Source organism: Tasmannia lanceolata, unplaced genomic scaffold, assembly GCF_043159265.1.
Source record: "Tasmannia lanceolata isolate RefF3 unplaced genomic scaffold, GAP_Taslan_0.1 ptg000003l, whole genome shotgun sequence".
NCBI classification, from domain to species: Eukaryota; Viridiplantae; Streptophyta; class Magnoliopsida; order Canellales; family Winteraceae; genus Tasmannia; species Tasmannia lanceolata.
The window spans coordinates 29,100,285-29,121,954 of record NW_027518680.1 but is presented as its reverse complement, the minus strand read 5'-3'; the positions used below and the strand labels follow the sequence as shown (position 1 = coordinate 29,121,954).

Sequence of the window (21,670 nt, the reverse complement as noted above, 5' to 3'; positions counted from 1 at the left end):
AGAATCGCGACGATCTGACGGGCGGATCAAAAGTTATCGTCGGAACGATATTTGTGCACCAAGGGTAGCTCACGGCCAGTAAACACCTTCCGACCGGATTCATGACTCGCATCCACTAGTACACTCATCCGCTATAGCCTGTACGTCACTGAATCTAAACAAACCCCCGCTATAATTTGACCGCAAATGAAATGTCAGAACGAATTCCGTTTATCGAATCAAACGACACTATCACCCCGCCATAATAAAGACCGGACGTGTTTGAATTCACCATCCGGAAGAAAATAAAAAGATCCGAACCGAAACGTAGGAGGCGACGCACTAAACGTGCGTTTCAGTTCGCATCGATGTTCCAGAACCGAAAGATTGTTCGAAAAAAGTGGTAGATAGCCGAAAAAAGTGACAGGGGTGCAACACGAGGACTTCCCAGGAGGTCACCCATCCTAGTACTACTCCGCCCAAGCACGCTTAACTTCGGAGTTCTGATGGGATCCAGTGCATTTGTGCTGGTATGATCGCACCCAGCATGCCTCTCCATTGTCAAAGTAATAAAGAGTTTCCACTCGCATTGTCGTACGAAGTCCGTTTAAATGAAAGTGCGAAAAAATCCTGCTAGATGACACCGGATGGACGATCCGAGCATGTCGGGAAGCCGGATGACCGCCAGGGCTGTCCTCGCGCGATGGATCTTCCCGAGTACCCCCGAATCAATATAAGAATCGTCACGATCTGACGGGCGGATCAAAAGTTATCGTCAGAACGATATTTGTGCACCAAGGGTAGCTCACGGCCAGTAAACACCTTCCGACCGGATTCATGACTCGCATCCACTAGTACACTCATCCGCTATAGCCTGTACGTCACTGAATCTAAACAAACCCCCGCTATAATTTGACTGCAAATGAAATGTCAGAACGAATTCCGTTTATCGAATCAAACGACACTATCACCCCGCCATAATAAAGACCGGACGTCTTTGAATTCACCATCCGGAAGAAAATAAAAAGATCCGAACCGAAACGTAGGAGGCGACGCACTAAACGTGCGTTTCAGTTCGCATCGATGTTCCAGAACCGAAAGATTGTTCGAAAAAAGTGGTAGATAGCCGAAAAAAGTGACAGGGGTGCAACACGAGGACTTCCCAGGAGGTCACCCATCCTAGTACTACTCTCGCCCAAGCACGCTTAACTTCGGAGTTCTGATGGGATCCAGTGCATTTGTGCTGGTATGATCGCACCCAGCATGCCTCTCCATTGTCAAAGTAATTAAGAGTTTCCACTCGCATTGTCGTACGAAGTCCGTTTAAATGAAAGTGCGAAAAAATCCTGCTAGATGACACCGGATGGACGATCCGAGCATGTCGGGAAGCCGGATGACCGCCAAGGCTGTCATCGCGCGATGGATCTTCCCGAGTACCCCCGAATCAATATAAGAATCGTCACGATCTGACGGGCGGATCAAAAGTTATCGTCGGAACGATATTTGTGCACCAAGGGTAGCTCACGGCCAGTAAACACCTTCCGACCGGATTCATGACTCGCATCCACTAGTACACTCATCCGCTATAGCCTGTACGTCACTGAATCTAAACAAACCCCCGCTATAATTTGACCGCAAATGAAATGTCAGAACGAATTCCGTTTATCGAATCAAACGACACTATCACCCCGCCATAATAAAGACCGGACGTCTTTGAATTCACCATCCGGAAGAAAATAAAAAGATCCGAACCGAAACGTAGGAGGCGACGCACTAAACGTGCGTTTCAGTTCGCATCGATGTTCCAGAACCGAAAGATTGTTCGAAAAAAGTGGTAGATAGCCGAAAAAAGTGACAGGGGTGCAACACGAGGACTTCCCAGGAGGTCACCCATCCTAGTACTACTCTCGCCCAAGCACGCTTAACTTCGGAGTTCTGATGGGATCCAGTGCATTTGTGCTGGTATGATCGCACCCAGCATGCCTCTCCATTGTCAAAGTAATAAAGAGTTTCCACTCGCATTATCGTACGAAGTCCGTTTAAATGAAAGTGCGAAAAAATCCTGCTAGATGACACCGGATGGACGATCCGAGCATGTCGGGAAGCCGGATGACCGCCAAGGCTGTCATCGCGCGATGGATCTTCCCGAGTACCCCCGAATCAATATAAGAATCGCCACGATCTGACGGGCGGATCAAAAGTTATCGTCGGAACGATATTTGTGCACCAAGGGTAGCTCACGGCCAGTAAACACCTTCCGACCGGATTCATGACTCGTATCCACTAGTACACTCATCCGCTATAGCCTGTACGTCACTGAATCTTAAAAACCCCCGCTATAATTTGACTGCAAATGAAATGTCAGAACGAATTCCGTTTATCGAATCAAACGACACTATCACCCCGCCATAATAAAGACCGGACGTCTTTGAATTCACCATCCGGAAGAAAATAAAAAGATCCGAACCGAAACGTATGAGGCGACGCACTAAACGTGCGTTTCAGTTCGCATCGATGTTCCAGAACCGAAAGATTGTTCGAAAAAAGTGGTAGATAGCCGAAAAAAGTGACAGGGGTGCAACACGAGGACTTCCCAGGAGGTCACCCATCCTAGTACTACTCTCGCCCAAGCACGCTTAACTTCGGAGTTCTGATGGGATCCAGTGCATTTGTGCTGGTATGATCGCACCCAGCATGCCTCTCCATTGTCAAAGTAATAAAGAGTTTCCACTCGCATTGTCGTACGAAGTCCGTTTAAATGAAAGTGCGAAAAAATCCTGCTAGATGACACCGGATGGACGATCCGAGCATGTCGGGAAGCCGGATGACCGCCAGGGCTGTCATCGCGCGATGGATCTTCCCGAGTACCCCCGAATCAATATAAGAATCGTCACGATCTGACGGGCGGATCAAAAGTTATCGTCGGAACGATATTTGTGCACCAAGGGTAGCTCACGGCCAGTAAACACCTTCCGACCGGATTCATGACTCGCATCCACTAGTACACTCATCCGCTATAGCCTGTACGTCACTGAATCTAAACAAACCCCCGCTATAATTTGACTGCAAATGAAATGTCAGAACGAATTCCGTTTATCGAATCAAACGACACTATCACCCCGCCATAATAAAGACCGGACGTCTTTGAATTCACCATCCGGAAGAAAATAAAAAGATCCGAACCGAAACGTAGGAGGCGACGCACTAAACGTGCGTTTCAGTTCGCATCGATGTTCCAGAACCGAAAGATTGTTCGAAAAAAGTGGTAGATAGCCGAAAAAAGTGACAGGGGTGCAACACGAGGACTTCCCAGGAGGTCACCCATCCTAGTACTACTCTCGCCCAAGCACGCTTAACTTCGGAGTTCTGATGGGATCCAGTGCATTTGTGCTGGTATGATCGCACCCAGCATGCCTCTCCATTGTCAAAGTAATTAAGAGTTTCCACTCGCATTGTCGTACGAAGTCCGTTTAAATGAAAGTGCGAAAAAATCCTGCTAGATGACACCGGATGGACGATCCGAGCATGTCGGGAAGCCGGATGACCGCCAAGGCTGTCATCGCGCGATGGATCTTCCCGATTACCCCCGAATCAATATAAGAATCGTCACGATCTGACGGGCGGATCAAAAGTTATCGTCGGAACGATATTTGTGCACCAAGGGTAGCTCACGGCCAGTAAACACCTTCCGACCGGATTCATGACTCGCATCCACTAGTACACTCATCCGCTATAGCCTGTACGTCACTGAATCTAAACAAACCCCCGCTATAATTTGACCGCAAATGAAATGTCAGAACGAATTCCGTTTATCGAATCAAACGACACTATCACCCCGCCATAATAAAGACCGGACGTCTTTGAATTCACCATCCGGAAGAAAATAAAAAGATCCGAACCGAAACGTAGGAGGCGACGCACTAAACGTGCGTTTCAGTTCGCATCGATGTTCCAGAACCGAAAGATTGTTCGAAAAAAGTGGTAGATAGCCGAAAAAAGTGACAGGGGTGCAACACGAGGACTTCCCAGGAGGTCACCCATCCTAGTACTACTCTCGCCCAAGCACGCTTAACTTCGGAGTTCTGATGGGATCCTGTGCATTTGTGCTGGTATGATCGCACCCAGCATGCCTCTCCATTGTCAAAGTAATAAAGAGTTTCCACTCGCATTGTCGTACGAAGTCCGTTTAAATGAAAGTGCGAAAAAATCCTGCTAGATGACACCGGATGGACGATCCGAGCATGTCGGAAAGCCGGATGACCGCCAAGGCTGTCATCGCGCGATGGATCTTCCCGAGTACCCCCGAATCAATATAAGAATCGCCACGATCTGACGGGCGGATCAAAAGTTATCGTCGGAACGATATTTGTGCACCAAGGGTAGCTCACGGCCAGTAAACACCTTCCGACCGGATTCATGACTCGTATCCACTAGTACACTCATCCGCTATAGCCTGTACGTCACTGAATCTTAAAAACCCCCGCTATAATTTGACTGCAAATGAAATGTCAGAACGAATTCCGTTTATCGAATCAAACGACACTATCACCCCGCCATAATAAAGACCGGACGTCTTTGAATTCACCATCCGGAAGAAAATAAAAAGATCCGAACCGAAACGTAGGAGGCGACGCACTAAACGTGCGTTTCAGTTCGCATCGATGTTCCAGAACCGAAAGATTGTTCGAAAAAAGTGGTAGATAGCCGAAAAAAGTGACAGGGGTGCAACACGAGGACTTCCCAGGAGGTCACCCATCCTAGTACTACTCTCGCCCAAGCACGCTTAACTTCGGAGTTCTGATGGGATCCAGTGCATTTGTGCTGGTATGATCGCACCCAGCATGCCTCTCCATTGTCAAAGTAATAAAGAGTTTCCACTCGCATTGTCGTACGAAGTCCGTTTAAATGAAAGTGCGAAAAAATCCTGCTAGATGACACCGGATGGACGATCCGAGCATGTCGGGAAGCCGGATGACCGCCAGGGCTGTCATCGCGCGATGGATCTTCCCGAGTACCCCCGAATCAATATAAGAATCGCCACGATCTGACGGGCGGATCAAAAGTTATCGTCGGAACGATATTTGTGCACCAAGGGTAGCTCACGGCCAGTAAACACCTTCCGACCGGATTCATGACTCGCATCCACTAGTACACTCATCCGCTATAGCCTGTACGTCACTGAATCTAAACAAACCCCCGCTATAATTTGACTGCAAATGAAATGTCAGAACGAATTCCGTTTATCGAATCAAACGACACTATCACCCCGCCATAATAAAGACCGGACGTCTTTGAATTCACCATCCGGAAGAAAATAAAAAGATCCGAACCGAAACGTAGGAGGCGACGCACTAAACGTGCGTTTCAGTTCGCATCGATGTTCCAGAACCGAAAGATTGTTCGAAAAAAGTGGTAGATAGCCGAAAAAAGTGACAGGGGTGCAACACGAGGACTTCCCAGGAGGTCACCCATCCTAGTACTACTCTCGCCCAAGCACGCTTAACTTCGGAGTTCTGATGGGATCCAGTGCATTTGTGCTGGTATGATCGCACCCAGCATGCCTCTCCATTGTCAAAGTAATTAAGAGTTTCCACTCGCATTGTCGTACGAAGTCCGTTTAAATGAAAGTGCGAAAAAATCCTGCTAGATGACACCGGATGGACGATCCGAGCATGTCGGGAAGCCGGATGACCGCCAGGGCTGTCATCGCGCGATGGATCTTCCCGAGTACCCCCGAATCAATATAAGAATCGCCACGATCTGACGGGCGGATCAAAAGTTATCGTCGGAACGATATTTGTGCACCAAGGGTAGCTCACGGCCAGTAAACACCTTCCGACCGGATTCATGACTCGCATCCACTAGTACACTCATCCGCTATAGCCTGTACGTCACTGAATCTAAACAAACCCCCGCTATAATTTGACTGCAAATGAAATGTCAGAACGAATTCCGTTTATCGAATCAAACGACACTATCACCCCGCCATAATAAAGACCGGACGTCTTTGAATTCACCATCCGGAAGAAAATAAAAAGATCCGAACCGAAACGTAGGAGGCGACGCACTAAACGTGCGTTTCAGTTCGCATCGATGTTCCAGAACCGAAAGATTGTTCGAAAAAAGTGGTAGATAGCCGAAAAAAGTGACAGGGGTGCAACACGAGGACTTCCCAGGAGGTCACCCATCCTAGTACTACTCTCGCCCAAGCACGCTTAACTTCGGAGTTCTGATGGGATCCAGTGCATTTGTGCTGGTATGATCGCACCCAGCATGCCTCTCCATTGTCAAAGTAATTAAGAGTTTCCACTCGCATTGTCGTACGAAGTCCGTTTAAATGAAAGTGCGAAAAAATCCTGCTAGATGACACCGGATGGACGATCCGAGCATGTCGGGAAGCCGGATGACCGCCAAGGCTGTCATCGCGCGATGGATCTTCCCGAGTACCCCCGAATCAATATAAGAATCGTCACGATCTGACGGGCGGATCAAAAGTTATCGTCGGAACGATATTTGTGCACCAAGGGTAGCTCACGGCCAGTAAACACCTTCCGACCGGATTCATGACTCGCATCCACTAGTACACTCATCCGCTATAGCCTGTACGTCACTGAATCTAAACAAACCCCCGCTATAATTTGACCGCAAATGAAATGTCAGAACGAATTCCGTTTATCGAATCAAACGACACTATCACCCCGCCATAATAAAGACCGGACGTCTTTGAATTCACCATCCGGAAGAAAATAAAAAGATCCGAACCGAAACGTAGGAGGCGACGCACTAAACGTGCGTTTCAGTTCGCATCGATGTTCCAGAACCGAAAGATTGTTCGAAAAAAGTGGTAGATAGCCGAAAAAAGTGACAGGGGTGCAACACGAGGACTTCCCAGGAGGTCACCCATCCTAGTACTACTCTCGCCCACGCACGCTTAACTTCGGAGTTCTGATGAGATCCAGTGCATTTGTGCTGGTATGATCGCACCCAGCATGCCTCTCCATTGTCAAAGTAATAAAGAGTTTCCACTCGCATTCTCGTACGAAGTCCGTTTAAATGAAAGTGCGAAAAAATCCTGCTAGATGACACCGGATGGACGATCCGAGCATGTCGGGAAGCCGGATGACCGCCAAGGCTGTCATCGCGCGATGGATCTTCCCGAGTACCCCCGAATCAATATAAGAATCGCCACGATCTGACGGGCGGATCAAAAGTTATCGTCGGAACGATATTTGTGCACCAAGGGTAGCTCACGGCCAGTAAACACCTTCCGACCGGATTCATGACTCGTATCCACTAGTACACTCATCCGCTATAGCCTGTACGTCACTGAATCTTAAAAACCCCCGCTATAATTTGACTGCAAATGAAATGTCAGAACGAATTCCGTTTATCGAATCAAACGACACTATCACCCCGCCATAATAAAGACCGGACGTCTTTGAATTCACCATCCGGAAGAAAATAAAAAGATCCGAACCGAAACGTAGGAGGCGACGCACTAAACGTGCGTTTCAGTTCGCATCGATGTTCCAGAACCGAAAGATTGTTCGAAAAAAGTGGTAGATAGCCGAAAAAAGTGACAGGGGTGCAACACGAGGACTTCCCAGGAGGTCACCCATCCTAGTACTACTCTCGCCCAAGCACGCTTAACTTCGGAGTTCTGATGGGATCCAGTGCATTTGTGCTGGTATGATCGCACCCAGCATGCCTCTCCATTGTCAAAGTAATAAAGAGTTTCCACTCGCATTGTCGTACGAAGTCCGTTTAAATGAAAGTGCGAAAAAATCCTGCTAGATGACACCGGATGGACGATCCGAGCATGTCGGGAAGCCGGATGACCGCCAGGGCTGTCATCGCGCGATGGATCTTCCCGAGTACCCCCGAATCAATATAAGAATCGCCACGATCTGACGGGCGGATCAAAAGTTATCGTCGGAACGATATTTGTGCACCAAGGGTAGCTCACGGCCAGTAAACACCTTCCGACCGGATTCATGACTCGCATCCACTAGTACACTCATCCGCTATAGCCTGTACGTCACTGAATCTAAACAAACCCCCGCTATAATTTGACTGCAAATGAAATGTCAGAACGAATTCCGTTTATCGAATCAAACGACACTATCACCCCGCCATAATAAAGACCGGACGTCTTTGAATTCACCATCCGGAAGAAAATAAAAAGATCCGAACCGAAACGTAGGAGGCGACGCACTAAACGTGCGTTTCAGTTCGCATCGATGTTCCAGAACCGAAAGATTGTTCGAAAAAAGTGGTAGATAGCCGAAAAAAGTGACAGGGGTGCAACACGAGGACTTCCCAGGAGGTCACCCATCCTAGTACTACTCTCGCCCAAGCACGCTTAACTTCGGAGTTCTGATGGGATCCAGTGCATTTGTGCTGGTATGATCGCACCCAGCATGCCTCTCCATTGTCAAAGTAATAAAGAGTTTCCACTCGCATTGTCGTACGAAGTCCGTTTAAATGAAAGTGCGAAAAAATCCTGCTAGATGACACCGGATGGACGATCCGAGCATGTCGGGAAGCCGGATGACCGCCAGGGCTGTCATCGCGCGATGGATCTTCCCGAGTACCCCCGAATCAATATAAGAATCGCCACGATCTGACGGGCGGATCAAAAGTTATCGTCGGAACGATATTTGTGCACCAAGGGTAGCTCACGGCCAGTAAACACCTTCCGACCGGATTCATGACTCGCATCCACTAGTACACTCATCCGCTATAGCCTGTACGTCACTGAATCTAAACAAACCCCCGCTATAATTTGACTGCAAATGAAATGTCAGAACGAATTCCGTTTATCGAATCAAACGACACTATCACCCCGCCATAATAAAGACCGGACGTCTTTGAATTCACCATCCGGAAGAAAATAAAAAGATCCGAACCGAAACGTAGGAGGCGACGCACTAAACGTGCGTTTCAGTTCGCATCGATGTTCCAGAACCGAAAGATTGTTCGAAAAAAGTGGTAGATAGCCGAAAAAAGTGACAGGGGTGCAACACGAGGACTTCCCAGGAGGTCACCCATCCTAGTACTACTCTCGCCCAAGCACGCTTAACTTCGGAGTTCTGATGGGATCCAGTGCATTTGTGCTGGTATGATCGCACCCAGCATGCCTCTCCATTGTCAAAGTAATTAAGAGTTTCCACTCGCATTGTCGTATGAAGTCCGTTTAAATGAAAGTGCGAAAAAATCCTGCTAGATGACACCGGATGGACGATCCGAGCATGTCGGGAAGCCGGATGACCGCCAGGGCTGTCATCGCGCGATGGATCTTCCCGAGTACCCCCGAATCAATATAAGAATCGTCACGATCTGACGGGCGGATCAAAAGTTATCGTCGGAACGATATTTGTGCACCAAGGGTAGCTCACGGCCAGTAAACACCTTCCGACCGGATTCATGACTCGCATCCACTAGTACACTCATCCGCTATAGCCTGTACGTCACTGAATCTAAACAAACCCCCGCTATAATTTGACCGCAAATGAAATGTCAGAACGAATTCCGTTTATCGAATCAAACGACACTATCACCCCGCCATAATAAAGACCGGACGTGTTTGAATTCACCATCCGGAAGAAAATAAAAAGATCCGAACCGAAACGTAGGAGGCGACGCACTAAACGTGCGTTTCAGTTCGCATCGATGTTCCAGAACCGAAAGATTGTTCGAAAAAAGTGGTAGATAGCCGAAAAAAGTGACAGGGGTGCAACACGAGGACTTCCCAGGAGGTCACCCATCCTAGTACTACTCTCGCCCAAGCACGCTTAACTTCGGAGTTCTGATGGGATCCAGTGCATTTGTGCTGGTATGATCGCACCCAGCATGCCTCTCCATTGTCAAAGTAATAAAGAGTTTCCACTCGCATTGTCGTACGAAGTCCGTTTAAATGAAAGTGCGAAAAAATCCTGCTAGATGACACCGGATGGACGATCCGAGCATGTCGGGAAGCCGGATGACCGCCAGGGCTGTCATCGCGCGATGGATCTTCCCGAGTACCCCCGAATCAATATAAGAATCGTCACGATCTGACGGGCGGATCAAAAGTTATCGTCGGAACGATATTTGTGCACCAAGGGTAGCTCACGGCCAGTAAACACCTTCCGACCGGATTCATGACTCGCATCCACTAGTACACTCATCCGCTATAGCCTGTACGTCACTGAATCTAAACAAACCCCCGCTATAATTTGACTGCAAATGAAATGTCAGAACGAATTCCGTTTATCGAATCAAACGACACTATCACCCCGCCATAATAAAGACCGGACGTCTTTGAATTCACCATCCGGAAGAAAATAAAAAGATCCGAACCGAAACGTAGGAGGCGACGCACTAAACGTGCGTTTCAGTTCGCATCGATGTTCCAGAACCGAAAGATTGTTCGAAAAAAGTGGTAGATAGCCGAAAAAAGTGACAGGGGTGCAACACGAGGACTTCCCAGGAGGTCACCCATCCTAGTACTACTCTCGCCCAAGCACGCTTAACTTCGGAGTTCTGATGGGATCCAGTGCATTTGTGCTGGTATGATCGCACCCAGCATGCCTCTCCATTGTCAAAGTAATAAAGAGTTTCCACTCGCATTGTCGTACGAAGTCCGTTTAAATGAAAGTGCGAAAAAATCCTGCTAGATGACACCGGATGGACGATCCGAGCATGTCGGGAAGCCGGATGACCGCCAGGGCCGTCATCGCGCGATGGATCTTCCCGAGTACCCCCGAATCAATATAAGAATCGCCACGATCTGACGGGCGGATCAAAAGTTATCGTCGGAACGATATTTGTGCACCAAGGGTAGCTCACGGCCAGTAAACACCTTCCGACCGGATTCATGACTCGCATCCACTAGTACACTCATCCGCTATAGCCTGTACGTCACTGAATCTAAACAAACCCCCGCTATAATTTGACCGCAAATGAAATGTCAGAACGAATTCCGTTTATCGAATCAAACGACACTATCACCCCGCCATAATAAAGACCGGACGTCTTTGAATTCACCATCCGGAAGAAAATAAAAAGATCCGAACCGAAACGTAGGAGGCGACGCACTAAACGTGCGTTTCAGTTCGCATCGATGTTCCAGAACCGAAAGATTGTTCGAAAAAAGTGGTAGATAGCCGAAAAAAGTGACAGGGGTGCAACACGAGGACTTCCCAGGAGGTCACCCATCCTAGTACTACTCTCGCCCAAGCACGCTTAACTTCGGAGTTCTGATGGGATCCAGTGCATTTGTGCTGGTATGATCGCACCCAGCATGCCTCTCCATTGTCAAAGTAATTAAGAGTTTCCACTCGCATTGTCGTACGAAGTCCGTTTAAATGAAAGTGCGAAAAAATCCTGCTAGATGACACCGGATGGACGATCCGAGCATGTCGGGAAGCCGGATGACCGCCAGGGCTGTCATCGCGCGATGGATCTTCCCGAGTACCCCCGAATCAATATAAGAATCGCCACGATCTGACGGGCGGATCAAAAGTTATCGTCGGAACGATATTTGTGCACCAAGGGTAGCTCACGGCCAGTAAACACCTTCCGACCGGATTCATGACTCGCATCCACTAGTACACTCATCCGCTATAGCCTGTACGTCACTGAATCTAAACAAACCCCCGCTATAATTTGACCGCAAATGAAATGTCAGAACGAATTCCGTTTATCGAATCAAACGACACTATCACCCCGCCATAATAAAGACCGGACGTCTTTGAATTCACCATCCGGAAGAAAATAAAAAGATCCGAACCGAAACGTAGGAGGCGACGCACTAAACGTGCGTTTCAGTTCGCATCGATGTTCCAGAACCGAAAGATTGTTCGAAAAAAGTGGTAGATAGCCGAAAAAAGTGACAGGGGTGCAACACGAGGACTTCCCAGGAGGTCACCCATCCTAGTACTACTCTCGCCCAAGCACGCTTAACTTCGGAGTTCTGATGGGATCCAGTGCATTTGTGCTGGTATGATCGCACCCAGCATGCCTCTCCATTGTCAAAGTAATAAAGAGTTTCCACTCGCATTGTCGTACGAAGTCCGTTTAAATGAAAGTGCGAAAAAATCCTGCTAGATGACACCGGATGGACGATCCGAGCATGTCGGGAAGCCGGATGACCGCCAGGGCCGTCATCGCGCGATGGATCTTCCCGAGTACCCCCGAATCAATATAAGAATCGCCACGATCTGACGGGCGGATCAAAAGTTATCGTCGGAACGATATTTGTGCACCAAGGGTAGCTCACGGCCAGTAAACACCTTCCGACCGGATTCATGACTCGCATCCACTAGTACACTCATCCGCTATAGCCTGTACGTCACTGAATCTAAACAAACCCCCGCTATAATTTGACCGCAAATGAAATGTCAGAACGAATTCCGTTTATCGAATCAAACGACACTATCACCCCGCCATAATAAAGACCGGACGTCTTTGAATTCACCATCCGGAAGAAAATAAAAAGATCCGAACCGAAACGTAGGAGGCGACGCACTAAACGTGCGTTTCAGTTCGCATCGATGTTCCAGAACCGAAAGATTGTTCGAAAAAAGTGGTAGATAGCCGAAAAAAGTGACAGGGGTGCAACACGAGGACTTCCCAGGAGGTCACCCATCCTAGTACTACTCTCGCCCAAGCACGCTTAACTTCGGAGTTCTGATGGGATCCAGTGCATTTGTGCTGGTATGATCGCACCCAGCATGCCTCTCCATTGTCAAAGTAATTAAGAGTTTCCACTCGCATTGTCGTACGAAGTCCGTTTAAATGAAAGTGCGAAAAAATCCTGCTAGATGACACCGGATGGACGATCCGAGCATGTCGGGAAGCCGGATGACCGCCAGGGCTGTCATCGCGCGATGGATCTTCCCGAGTACCCCCGAATCAATATAAGAATCGTCACGATCTGACGGGCGGATCAAAAGTTATCGTCGGAACGATATTTGTGCACCAAGGGTAGCTCACGGCCAGTAAACACCTTCCGACCGGATTCATGACTCGCATCCACTAGTACACTCATCCGCTATAGCCTGTACGTCACTGAATCTAAACAAACCCCCGCTATAATTTGACCGCAAATGAAATGTCAGAACGAATTCCGTTTATCGAATCAAACGACACTATCACCCCGCCATAATAAAGACCGGACGTCTTTGAATTCACCATCCGGAAGAAAATAAAAAGATCCGAACCGAAACGTAGGAGGCGACGCACTAAACGTGCGTTTCAGTTCGCATCGATGTTCCAGAACCGAAAGATTGTTCGAAAAAAGTGGTAGATAGCCGAAAAAAGTGACAGGGGTGCAACACGAGGACTTCCCAGGAGGTCACCCATCCTAGTACTACTCTCGCCCAAGCACGCTTAACTTCGGAGTTCTGATGGGATCCAGTGCATTTGTGCTGGTATGATCGCACCCAGCATGCCTCTCCATTGTCAAAGTAATAAAGAGTTTCCACTCGCATTGTCGTACGAAGTCCGTTTAAATGAAAGTGCGAAAAAATCCTGCTAGATGGCACCGGATGGACGATCCGAGCATGTCGGGAAGCCGGATGACCGCCAGGGCTGTCATCGCGCGATGGATCTTCCCGAGTACCCCCGAATCAATATAAGAATCGCCACGATCTGACGGGCGGATCAAAAGTTATCGTCGGAACGATATTTGTGCACCAAGGGTAGCTCACGGCCAGTAAACACCTTCCGACCGGATTCATGACTCGCATCCACTAGTACACTCATCCGCTATAGCCTGTACGTCACTGAATCTAAACAAACCCCCGCTATAATTTGACTGCAAATGAAATGTCAGAACGAATTCCGTTTATCGAATCAAACGACACTATCACCCCGCCATAATAAAGACCGGACGTCTTTGAATTCACCATCCGGAAGAAAATAAAAAGATCCGAACCGAAACGTAGGAGGCGACGCACTAAACGTGCGTTTCAGTTCGCATCGATGTTCCAGAACCGAAAGATTGTTCGAAAAAAGTGGTAGATAGCCGAAAAAAGTGACAGGGGTGCAACACGAGGACTTCCCAGGAGGTCACCCATCCTAGTACTACTCTCGCCCAAGCACGCTTAACTTCGGAGTTCTGATGGGATCCAGTGCATTTGTGCTGGTATGATCGCACCCAGCATGCCTCTCCATTGTCAAAGTAATTAAGAGTTTCCACTCGCATTGTCGTACGAAGTCCGTTTAAATGAAAGTGCGAAAAAATCCTGCTAGATGACACCGGATGGACGATCCGAGCATGTCGGGAAGCCGGATGACCGCCAGGGCTGTCATCGCGCGATGGATCTTCCCGAGTACCCCCGAATCAATATAAGAATCGTCACGATCTGACGGGCGGATCAAAAGTTATCGTCGGAACGATATTTGTGCACCAAGGGTAGCTCACGGCCAGTAAACACCTTCCGACCGGATTCATGACTCGCATCCACTAGTACACTCATCCGCTATAGCCTGTACGTCACTGAATCTAAACAAACCCCCGCTATAATTTGACCGCAAATGAAATGTCAGAACGAATTCCGTTTATCGAATCAAACGACACTATCACCCCGCCATAATAAAGACCGGACGTCTTTGAATTCACCATCCGGAAGAAAATAAAAAGATCCGAACCGAAACGTAGGAGGCGACGCACTAAACGTGCGTTTCAGTTCGCATCGATGTTCCAGAACCGAAAGATTGTTCGAAAAAAGTGGTAGATAGCCGAAAAAAGTGACAGGGGTGCAACACGAGGACTTCCCAGGAGGTCACCCATCCTAGTACTACTCTCGCCCAAGCACGCTTAACTTCGGAGTTCTGATGGGATCCAGTGCATTTGTGCTGGTATGATCGCACCCAGCATGCCTCTCCATTGTCAAAGTAATAAAGAGTTTCCACTCGCATTGTCGTACGAAGTCCGTTTAAATGAAAGTGCGAAAAAATCCTGCTAGATGGCACCGGATGGACGATCCGAGCATGTCGGGAAGCCGGATGACCGCCAGGGCTGTCATCGCGCGATGGATCTTCCCGAGTACCCCCGAATCAATATAAGAATCGCCACGATCTGACGGGCGGATCAAAAGTTATCGTCGGAACGATATTTGTGCACCAAGGGTAGCTCACGGCCAGTAAACACCTTCCGACCGGATTCATGACTCGCATCCACTAGTACACTCATCCGCTATAGCCTGTACGTCACTGAATCTAAACAAACCCCCGCTATAATTTGACTGCAAATGAAATGTCAGAACGAATTCCGTTTATCGAATCAAACGACACTATCACCCCGCCATAATAAAGACCGGACGTCTTTGAATTCACCATCCGGAAGAAAATAAAAAGATCCGAACCGAAACGTAGGAGGCGACGCACTAAACGTGCGTTTCAGTTCGCATCGATGTTCCAGAACCGAAAGATTGTTCGAAAAAAGTGGTAGATAGCCGAAAAAAGTGACAGGGGTGCAACACGAGGACTTCCCAGGAGGTCACCCATCCTAGTACTACTCTCGCCCAAGCACGCTTAACTTCGGAGTTCTGATGGGATCCAGTGCATTTGTGCTGGTATGATCGCACCCAGCATGCCTCTCCATTGTCAAAGTAATTAAGAGTTTCCACTCGCATTGTCGTACGAAGTCCGTTTAAATGAAAGTGCGAAAAAATCCTGCTAGATGACACCGGATGGACGATCCGAGCATGTCGGGAAGCCGGATGACCGCCAGGGCTGTCATCGCGCGATGGATCTTCCCGAGTACCCCCGAATCAATATAAGAATCGTCACGATCTGACGGGCGGATCAAAAGTTATCGTCGGAACGATATTTGTGCACCAAGGGTAGCTCACGGCCAGTAAACACCTTCCGACCGGATTCATGACTCGCATCCACTAGTACACTCATCCGCTATAGCCTGTACGTCACTGAATCTAAACAAACCCCCGCTATAATTTGACCGCAAATGAAATGTCAGAACGAATTCCGTTTATCGAATCAAACGACACTATCACCCCGCCATAATAAAGACCGGACGTCTTTGAATTCACCATCCGGAAGAAAATAAAAAGATCCGAACCGAAACGTAGGAGGCGACGCACTAAACGTGCGTTTCAGTTCGCATCGATGTTCCAGAACCGAAAGATTGTTCGAAAAAAGTGGTAGATAGCCGAAAAAAGTGACAGGGGTGCAACACGAGGACTTCCCAGGAGGTCACCCATCCTAGTACTACTCTCGCCCAAGCACGCTTAACTTCGGAGTTCTGATGAGATCCAGTGCATTTGTGCTGGTATGATCGCACCCAGCATGCCTCTCCATTGTCAAAGTAATAAAGAGTTTCCACTCGCATTGTCGTACGAAGTCCGTTTAAATGAAAGTGCGAAAAAATCCTGCTAGATGACACCGGATGGACGATCCGAGCATGTCGGGAAGCCGGATGACCGCCAGGGCTGTCATCGCGCGATGGATCTTCCCGAGTACCCCCGAATCAATATAAGAATCGTCACGATCTGACGGGCGGATCAAAAGTTATCGTCGGAACGATATTTGTGCACCAAGGGTAGCTCACGGCCAGTAAACACCTTCCGACCGGATTCATGACTCGCATCCACTAGTACACTCATCCGCTATAGCCTGTACGTCACTGAATCTAAACAAACCCCCGCTATAATTTGACTGCAAATGAAATGTCAGAACGAATTCCGTTTATCGAATCAAACGACACTATCACCCCGCCATAATAAAGACCGGACGTCTTTGAATTCACCATCCGGAAGAAAATAAAAAGATCCGAACCGAAACGTAGGAGGCGACGCACTAAACGTGCGTTTCAGTTCGCATCGATGTTCCAGAACCGAAAGATTGTTCGAAAAAAGTGGTAGATAGCCGAAAAAAGTGACAGGGGTGCAACACGAGGACTTCCCAGGAGGTCACCCATCCTAGTACTACTCTCGCCCAAGCACGCTTAACTTCGGAGTTCTGATGGGATCCAGTGCATTTGTGCTGGTATGATCGCACCCAGCATGCCTCTCCATTGTCAAAGTAATAAAGAGTTTCCACTCGCATTGTCGTACGAAGTCCGTTTAAATGAAAGTGCGAAAAAATCCTGCTAGATGACACCGGATGGACGATCCGAGCATGTCGGGAAGCCGGATGACCGCCAGGGCCGTCATCGCGCGATGGATCTTCCCGAGTACCCCCGAATCAATATAAGAATCGCCACGATCTGACGGGCGGATCAAAAGTTATCGTCGGAACGATATTTGTGCACCAAGGGTAGCTCACGGCCAGTAAACACCTTCCGACCGGATTCATGACTCGCATCCACTAGTACACTCATCCGCTATAGCCTGTACGTCACTGAATCTAAACAAACCCCCGCTATAATTTGACCGCAAATGAAATGTCAGAACGAATTCCGTTTATCGAATCAAACGACACTATCACCCCGCCATAATAAAGACCGGACGTCTTTGAATTCACCATCCGGAAGAAAATAAAAAGATCCGAACCGAAACGTAGGAGGCGACGCACTAAACGTGCGTTTCAGTTCGCATCGATGTTCCAGAACCGAAAGATTGTTCGAAAAAAGTGGTAGATAGCCGAAAAAAGTGACAGGGGTGCAACACGAGGACTTCCCAGGAGGTCACCCATCCTAGTACTACTCTCGCCCAAGCACGCTTAACTTCGGAGTTCTGATGGGATCCAGTGCATTTGTGCTGGTATGATCGCACCCAGCATGCCTCTCCATTGTCAAAGTAATAAAGAGTTTCCACTCGCATTGTCGTACGAAGTCCGTTTAAATGAAAGTGCGAAAAAATCCTGCTAGATGGCACCGGATGGACGATCCGAGCATGTCGGGAAGCCGGATGACCGCCAGGGCTGTCATCGCGCGATGGATCTTCCCGAGTACCCCCGAATCAATATAAGAATCGCCACGATCTGACGGGCGGATCAAAAGTTATCGTCGGAACGATATTTGTGCACCAAGGGTAGCTCACGGCCAGTAAACACCTTCCGACCGGATTCATGACTCGCATCCACTAGTACACTCATCCGCTATAGCCTGTACGTCACTGAATCTAAACAAACCCCCGCTATAATTTGACTGCAAATGAAATGTCAGAACGAATTCCGTTTATCGAATCAAACGACACTATCACCCCGCCATAATAAAGACCGGACGTCTTTGAATTCACCATCCGGAAGAAAATAAAAAGATCCGAACCGAAACGTAGGAGGCGACGCACTAAACGTGCGTTTCAGTTCGCATCGATGTTCCAGAACCGAAAGATTGTTCGAAAAAAGTGGTAGATAGCCGAAAAAAGTGACAGGGGTGCAACACGAGGACTTCCCAGGAGGTCACCCATCCTAGTACTACTCTCGCCCAAGCACGCTTAACTTCGGAGTTCTGATGGGATCCAGTGCATTTGTGCTGGTATGATCGCACCCAGCATGCCTCTCCATTGTCAAAGTAATAAAGAGTTTCCACTCGCATTGTCGTACGAAGTCCGTTTAAATGAAAGTGCGAAAAAATCCTGCTAGATGACACCGGATGGACGATCCGAGCATGTCGGGAAGCCGGATGACCGCCAGGGCCGTCATCGCGCGATGGATCTTCCCGAGTACCCCCGAATCAATATAAGAATCGCCACGATCTGACGGGCGGATCAAAAGTTATCGTCGGAACGATATTTGTGCACCAAGGGTAGCTCACGGCCAGTAAACACCTTCCGACCGGATTCATGACTCGCATCCACTAGTACACTCATCCGCTATAGCCTGTACGTCACTGAATCTAAACAAACCCCCGCTATAATTTGACCGCAAATGAAATGTCAGAACGAATTCCGTTTATCGAATCAAACGACACTATCACCCCGCCATAATAAAGACCGGACGTCTTTGAATTCACCATCCGGAAGAAAATAAAAAGATCCGAACCGAAACGTAGGAGGCGACGCACTAAACGTGCGTTTCAGTTCGCATCGATGTTCCAGAACCGAAAGATTGTTCGAAAAAAGTGGTAGATAGCCGAAAAAAGTGACAGGGGTGCAACACGAGGACTTCCCAGGAGGTCACCCATCCTAGTACTACTCTCGCCCAAGCACGCTTAACTTCGGAGTTCTGATGGGATCCAGTGCATTTGTGCTGGTATGATCGCACCCAGCATGCCTCTCCATTGTCAAAGTAATAAAGAGTTTCCACTCGCATTGTCGTACGAAGTCCGTTTAAATGAAAGTGCGAAAAAATCCTGCTAGATGGCACCGGATGGACGATCCGAGCATGTCGGGAAGCCGGATGACCGCCAGGGCTGTCATCGCGCGATGGATCTTCCCGAGTACCCCCGAATCAATATAAGAATCGCCACGATCTGACGGGCGGATCAAAAGTTATCGTCGGAACGATATTTGTGCACCAAGGGTAGCTCACGGCCAGTAAACACCTTCCGACCGGATTCATGACTCGCATCCACTAGTACACTCATCCGCTATAGCCTGTACGTCACTGAATCTAAACAAACCCCCGCTATAATTTGACTGCAAATGAAATGTCAGAACGAATTCCGTTTATCGAATCAAACGACACTATCACCCCGCCATAATAAAGACCGGACGTCTTTGAATTCACCATCCGGAAGAAAATAAAAAGATCCGAACCGAAACGTAGGAGGCGACGCACTAAACGTGCGTTTCAGTTCGCATCGATGTTCCAGAACCGAAAGATTGTTCGAAAAAAGTGGTAGATAGCCGAAAAAAGTGACAGGGGTGCAACACGAGGACTTCCCAGGAGGTCACCCATCCTAGTACTACTCTCGCCCAAGCACGCTTAACTTCGGAGTTCTGATGGGATCCAGTGCATTTGTGCTGGTATGATCGCACCCAGCATGCCTCTCCATTGTCAAAGTAATTAAGAGTTTCCACTCGCATTGTCGTACGAAGTCCGTTTAAATGAAAGTGCGAAAAAATCCTGCTAGATGACACCGGATGGACGATCCGAGCATGTCGGGAAGCCGGATGACCGCCAGGGCTGTTATCGCGCGATGGATCTTCCCGAGTACCCCCGAATCAATATAAGAATCGCCACGATCTGACGGGCGGATCAAAAGTTATCGTCGGAACGATATTTGTGCACCAAGGGTAGCTCACGGCCAGTAAACACCTTCCGACCGGATTCATGACTCGCATCCACTAGTACACTCATCCGCTATAGCCTGTACGTCACTGAATCTAAACAAACCCCCGCTATAATTTGACCGCAAATGAAATGTCAGAACGAATTCCGTTTATCGAATCAAACGACACTATCACCCCGCCATAATAAAGACCGGACGTCTTTGAATTCACCATCCGGAAGAAAATAAAAAGATCCGAACCGAAACGTAGGAGGCGACGCACTAAACGTGCGTTTCAGTTCGCATCGATGTTCCAGAACCGAAAGATTGTTCGAAAAAAGTGGTAGATAGCCGAAAAAAGTGACAGGGGTGCAACACGAGGACTTCCCAGGAGGTCACCCATCCTAGTACTACTCTCGCCCAAGCACGCTTAACTTCGGAGTTCTGATGGGATCCAGTGCATTTGTGCTGGTATGATCGCACCCAGCATGCCTCTCCATTGTCAAAGTAATAAAGAGTTTCCACTCGCATTGTCGTACGAAGTCCGTTTAAATGAAAGTGCGAAAAAATCCTGCTAGATGGCACCGGATGGACGATCCGAGCATGTCGGGAAGCCGGATGACCGCCAGGGCTGTCATCGCGCGATGGATCTTCCCGAGTACCCCCGAATCAATATAAGAATCGCCACGATCTGACGGGCGGATCAAAAGTTATCGTCGGAACGATATTTGTGCACCAAGGGTAGCTCACGGCCAGTAAACACCTTCCGACCGGATTCATGACTCGCATCCACTAGTACACTCATCCGCTATAGCCTGTACGTCACTGAATCTAAACAAACCCCCGCTATAATTTGACTGCAAATGAAATGTCAGAACGAATTCCGTTTATCGAATCAAACGACACTATCACCCCGCCATAATAAAGACCGGACGTCTTTGAATTCACCATCCGGAAGAAAATAAAAAGATCCGAACCGAAACGTAGGAGGCGACGCACTAAACGTGCGTTTCAGTTCGCATCGATGTTCCAGAACCGAAAGATTGTTCGAAAAAAGTGGTAGATAGCCGAAAAAAGTGACAGGGGTGCAACACGAGGACTTCCCAGGAGGTCACCCATCCTAGTACTACTCTCGCCCAAGCACGCTTAACTTCGGAGTTCTGATGGGATCCAGTGCATTTGTGCTGGTATGATCGCACCCAGCATGCCTCTCCATTGTCAAAGTAATTAAGAGTTTCCACTCGCATTGTCGTACGAAGTCCGTTTAAATGAAAGTGCGAAAAAATCCTGCTAGATGACACCGGATGGACGATCCGAGCATGTCGGGAAGCCGGATGACCGCCAGGGCTGTCATCGCGCGATGGATCTTCCCGAGTACCCCCGAATCAATATAAGAATCGCGACGATCTGACGGGCGGATCAAAAGTTATCGTCGGAACGATATTTGTGCACCAAGGGTAGCTCACGGCCAGTAAACACCTTCCGACCGGATTCATGACTCGCATCCACTAGTACACTCATCCGCTATAGCCTGTACGTCACTGAATCTAAACAAACCCCCGCTATAATTTGACCGCAAATGAAATG

General features: G+C 48.4%; 30 non-coding genes across 30 annotated transcripts; all 30 read right to left on the bottom strand.

The window, feature by feature from the left end:
- Positions 1-405: 405 nt before the first annotated feature.
- Positions 406-523, bottom strand: LOC143874556 (5S ribosomal RNA). The gene has a single exon (XR_013249232.1). It is a non-coding gene; the product is annotated as a 5S ribosomal RNA (ribosomal RNA).
- A 597-nt stretch (positions 524-1,120) lies between these two features.
- On the bottom strand, positions 1,121-1,239 carry LOC143870255 (5S ribosomal RNA). Its single transcript, XR_013245041.1, has one exon. It is a non-coding gene; the product is annotated as a 5S ribosomal RNA (ribosomal RNA).
- A 597-nt stretch (positions 1,240-1,836) lies between these two features.
- On the bottom strand, positions 1,837-1,955 carry LOC143870254 (5S ribosomal RNA). Its single transcript, XR_013245040.1, has one exon. It is a non-coding gene; the product is annotated as a 5S ribosomal RNA (ribosomal RNA).
- A 596-nt stretch (positions 1,956-2,551) lies between these two features.
- LOC143870253 (5S ribosomal RNA) lies at positions 2,552-2,670 on the bottom strand. Its single transcript, XR_013245039.1, has one exon. It is a non-coding gene; the product is annotated as a 5S ribosomal RNA (ribosomal RNA).
- A 597-nt stretch (positions 2,671-3,267) lies between these two features.
- LOC143870251 (5S ribosomal RNA) lies at positions 3,268-3,386 on the bottom strand. Its single transcript, XR_013245037.1, has one exon. It is a non-coding gene; the product is annotated as a 5S ribosomal RNA (ribosomal RNA).
- Positions 3,387-3,983: 597 nt separating this feature from the next.
- Positions 3,984-4,102, bottom strand: LOC143873264 (5S ribosomal RNA). The gene has a single exon (XR_013247983.1). It is a non-coding gene; the product is annotated as a 5S ribosomal RNA (ribosomal RNA).
- A 596-nt stretch (positions 4,103-4,698) lies between these two features.
- LOC143870250 (5S ribosomal RNA) lies at positions 4,699-4,817 on the bottom strand. The gene has a single exon (XR_013245036.1). It is a non-coding gene; the product is annotated as a 5S ribosomal RNA (ribosomal RNA).
- A 597-nt stretch (positions 4,818-5,414) lies between these two features.
- Positions 5,415-5,533, bottom strand: LOC143870249 (5S ribosomal RNA). The gene has a single exon (XR_013245035.1). It is a non-coding gene; the product is annotated as a 5S ribosomal RNA (ribosomal RNA).
- Positions 5,534-6,130: 597 nt separating this feature from the next.
- Positions 6,131-6,249, bottom strand: LOC143870248 (5S ribosomal RNA). Its single transcript, XR_013245034.1, has one exon. It is a non-coding gene; the product is annotated as a 5S ribosomal RNA (ribosomal RNA).
- A 597-nt stretch (positions 6,250-6,846) lies between these two features.
- Positions 6,847-6,965, bottom strand: LOC143873939 (5S ribosomal RNA). The gene has a single exon (XR_013248633.1). It is a non-coding gene; the product is annotated as a 5S ribosomal RNA (ribosomal RNA).
- Positions 6,966-7,561: 596 nt separating this feature from the next.
- On the bottom strand, positions 7,562-7,680 carry LOC143870247 (5S ribosomal RNA). The gene has a single exon (XR_013245033.1). It is a non-coding gene; the product is annotated as a 5S ribosomal RNA (ribosomal RNA).
- Positions 7,681-8,277: 597 nt separating this feature from the next.
- On the bottom strand, positions 8,278-8,396 carry LOC143870244 (5S ribosomal RNA). The gene has a single exon (XR_013245031.1). It is a non-coding gene; the product is annotated as a 5S ribosomal RNA (ribosomal RNA).
- A 597-nt stretch (positions 8,397-8,993) lies between these two features.
- On the bottom strand, positions 8,994-9,112 carry LOC143870243 (5S ribosomal RNA). Its single transcript, XR_013245030.1, has one exon. It is a non-coding gene; the product is annotated as a 5S ribosomal RNA (ribosomal RNA).
- A 597-nt stretch (positions 9,113-9,709) lies between these two features.
- Positions 9,710-9,828, bottom strand: LOC143870242 (5S ribosomal RNA). The gene has a single exon (XR_013245029.1). It is a non-coding gene; the product is annotated as a 5S ribosomal RNA (ribosomal RNA).
- Positions 9,829-10,425: 597 nt separating this feature from the next.
- LOC143870241 (5S ribosomal RNA) lies at positions 10,426-10,544 on the bottom strand. The gene has a single exon (XR_013245028.1). It is a non-coding gene; the product is annotated as a 5S ribosomal RNA (ribosomal RNA).
- Positions 10,545-11,141: 597 nt separating this feature from the next.
- On the bottom strand, positions 11,142-11,260 carry LOC143870240 (5S ribosomal RNA). The gene has a single exon (XR_013245027.1). It is a non-coding gene; the product is annotated as a 5S ribosomal RNA (ribosomal RNA).
- Positions 11,261-11,857: 597 nt separating this feature from the next.
- On the bottom strand, positions 11,858-11,976 carry LOC143870238 (5S ribosomal RNA). Its single transcript, XR_013245025.1, has one exon. It is a non-coding gene; the product is annotated as a 5S ribosomal RNA (ribosomal RNA).
- A 597-nt stretch (positions 11,977-12,573) lies between these two features.
- Positions 12,574-12,692, bottom strand: LOC143870237 (5S ribosomal RNA). The gene has a single exon (XR_013245024.1). It is a non-coding gene; the product is annotated as a 5S ribosomal RNA (ribosomal RNA).
- A 597-nt stretch (positions 12,693-13,289) lies between these two features.
- On the bottom strand, positions 13,290-13,408 carry LOC143870236 (5S ribosomal RNA). Its single transcript, XR_013245023.1, has one exon. It is a non-coding gene; the product is annotated as a 5S ribosomal RNA (ribosomal RNA).
- A 597-nt stretch (positions 13,409-14,005) lies between these two features.
- LOC143870235 (5S ribosomal RNA) lies at positions 14,006-14,124 on the bottom strand. Its single transcript, XR_013245022.1, has one exon. It is a non-coding gene; the product is annotated as a 5S ribosomal RNA (ribosomal RNA).
- Positions 14,125-14,721: 597 nt separating this feature from the next.
- On the bottom strand, positions 14,722-14,840 carry LOC143870234 (5S ribosomal RNA). The gene has a single exon (XR_013245021.1). It is a non-coding gene; the product is annotated as a 5S ribosomal RNA (ribosomal RNA).
- A 597-nt stretch (positions 14,841-15,437) lies between these two features.
- LOC143870233 (5S ribosomal RNA) lies at positions 15,438-15,556 on the bottom strand. The gene has a single exon (XR_013245020.1). It is a non-coding gene; the product is annotated as a 5S ribosomal RNA (ribosomal RNA).
- A 597-nt stretch (positions 15,557-16,153) lies between these two features.
- On the bottom strand, positions 16,154-16,272 carry LOC143873172 (5S ribosomal RNA). Its single transcript, XR_013247894.1, has one exon. It is a non-coding gene; the product is annotated as a 5S ribosomal RNA (ribosomal RNA).
- A 597-nt stretch (positions 16,273-16,869) lies between these two features.
- LOC143870232 (5S ribosomal RNA) lies at positions 16,870-16,988 on the bottom strand. The gene has a single exon (XR_013245019.1). It is a non-coding gene; the product is annotated as a 5S ribosomal RNA (ribosomal RNA).
- A 597-nt stretch (positions 16,989-17,585) lies between these two features.
- Positions 17,586-17,704, bottom strand: LOC143870231 (5S ribosomal RNA). The gene has a single exon (XR_013245018.1). It is a non-coding gene; the product is annotated as a 5S ribosomal RNA (ribosomal RNA).
- Positions 17,705-18,301: 597 nt separating this feature from the next.
- On the bottom strand, positions 18,302-18,420 carry LOC143870230 (5S ribosomal RNA). The gene has a single exon (XR_013245017.1). It is a non-coding gene; the product is annotated as a 5S ribosomal RNA (ribosomal RNA).
- A 597-nt stretch (positions 18,421-19,017) lies between these two features.
- Positions 19,018-19,136, bottom strand: LOC143870228 (5S ribosomal RNA). The gene has a single exon (XR_013245016.1). It is a non-coding gene; the product is annotated as a 5S ribosomal RNA (ribosomal RNA).
- A 597-nt stretch (positions 19,137-19,733) lies between these two features.
- On the bottom strand, positions 19,734-19,852 carry LOC143870226 (5S ribosomal RNA). Its single transcript, XR_013245014.1, has one exon. It is a non-coding gene; the product is annotated as a 5S ribosomal RNA (ribosomal RNA).
- Positions 19,853-20,449: 597 nt separating this feature from the next.
- Positions 20,450-20,568, bottom strand: LOC143870225 (5S ribosomal RNA). The gene has a single exon (XR_013245013.1). It is a non-coding gene; the product is annotated as a 5S ribosomal RNA (ribosomal RNA).
- Positions 20,569-21,165: 597 nt separating this feature from the next.
- Positions 21,166-21,284, bottom strand: LOC143870224 (5S ribosomal RNA). The gene has a single exon (XR_013245012.1). It is a non-coding gene; the product is annotated as a 5S ribosomal RNA (ribosomal RNA).
- Positions 21,285-21,670: the final 386 nt, after the last annotated feature.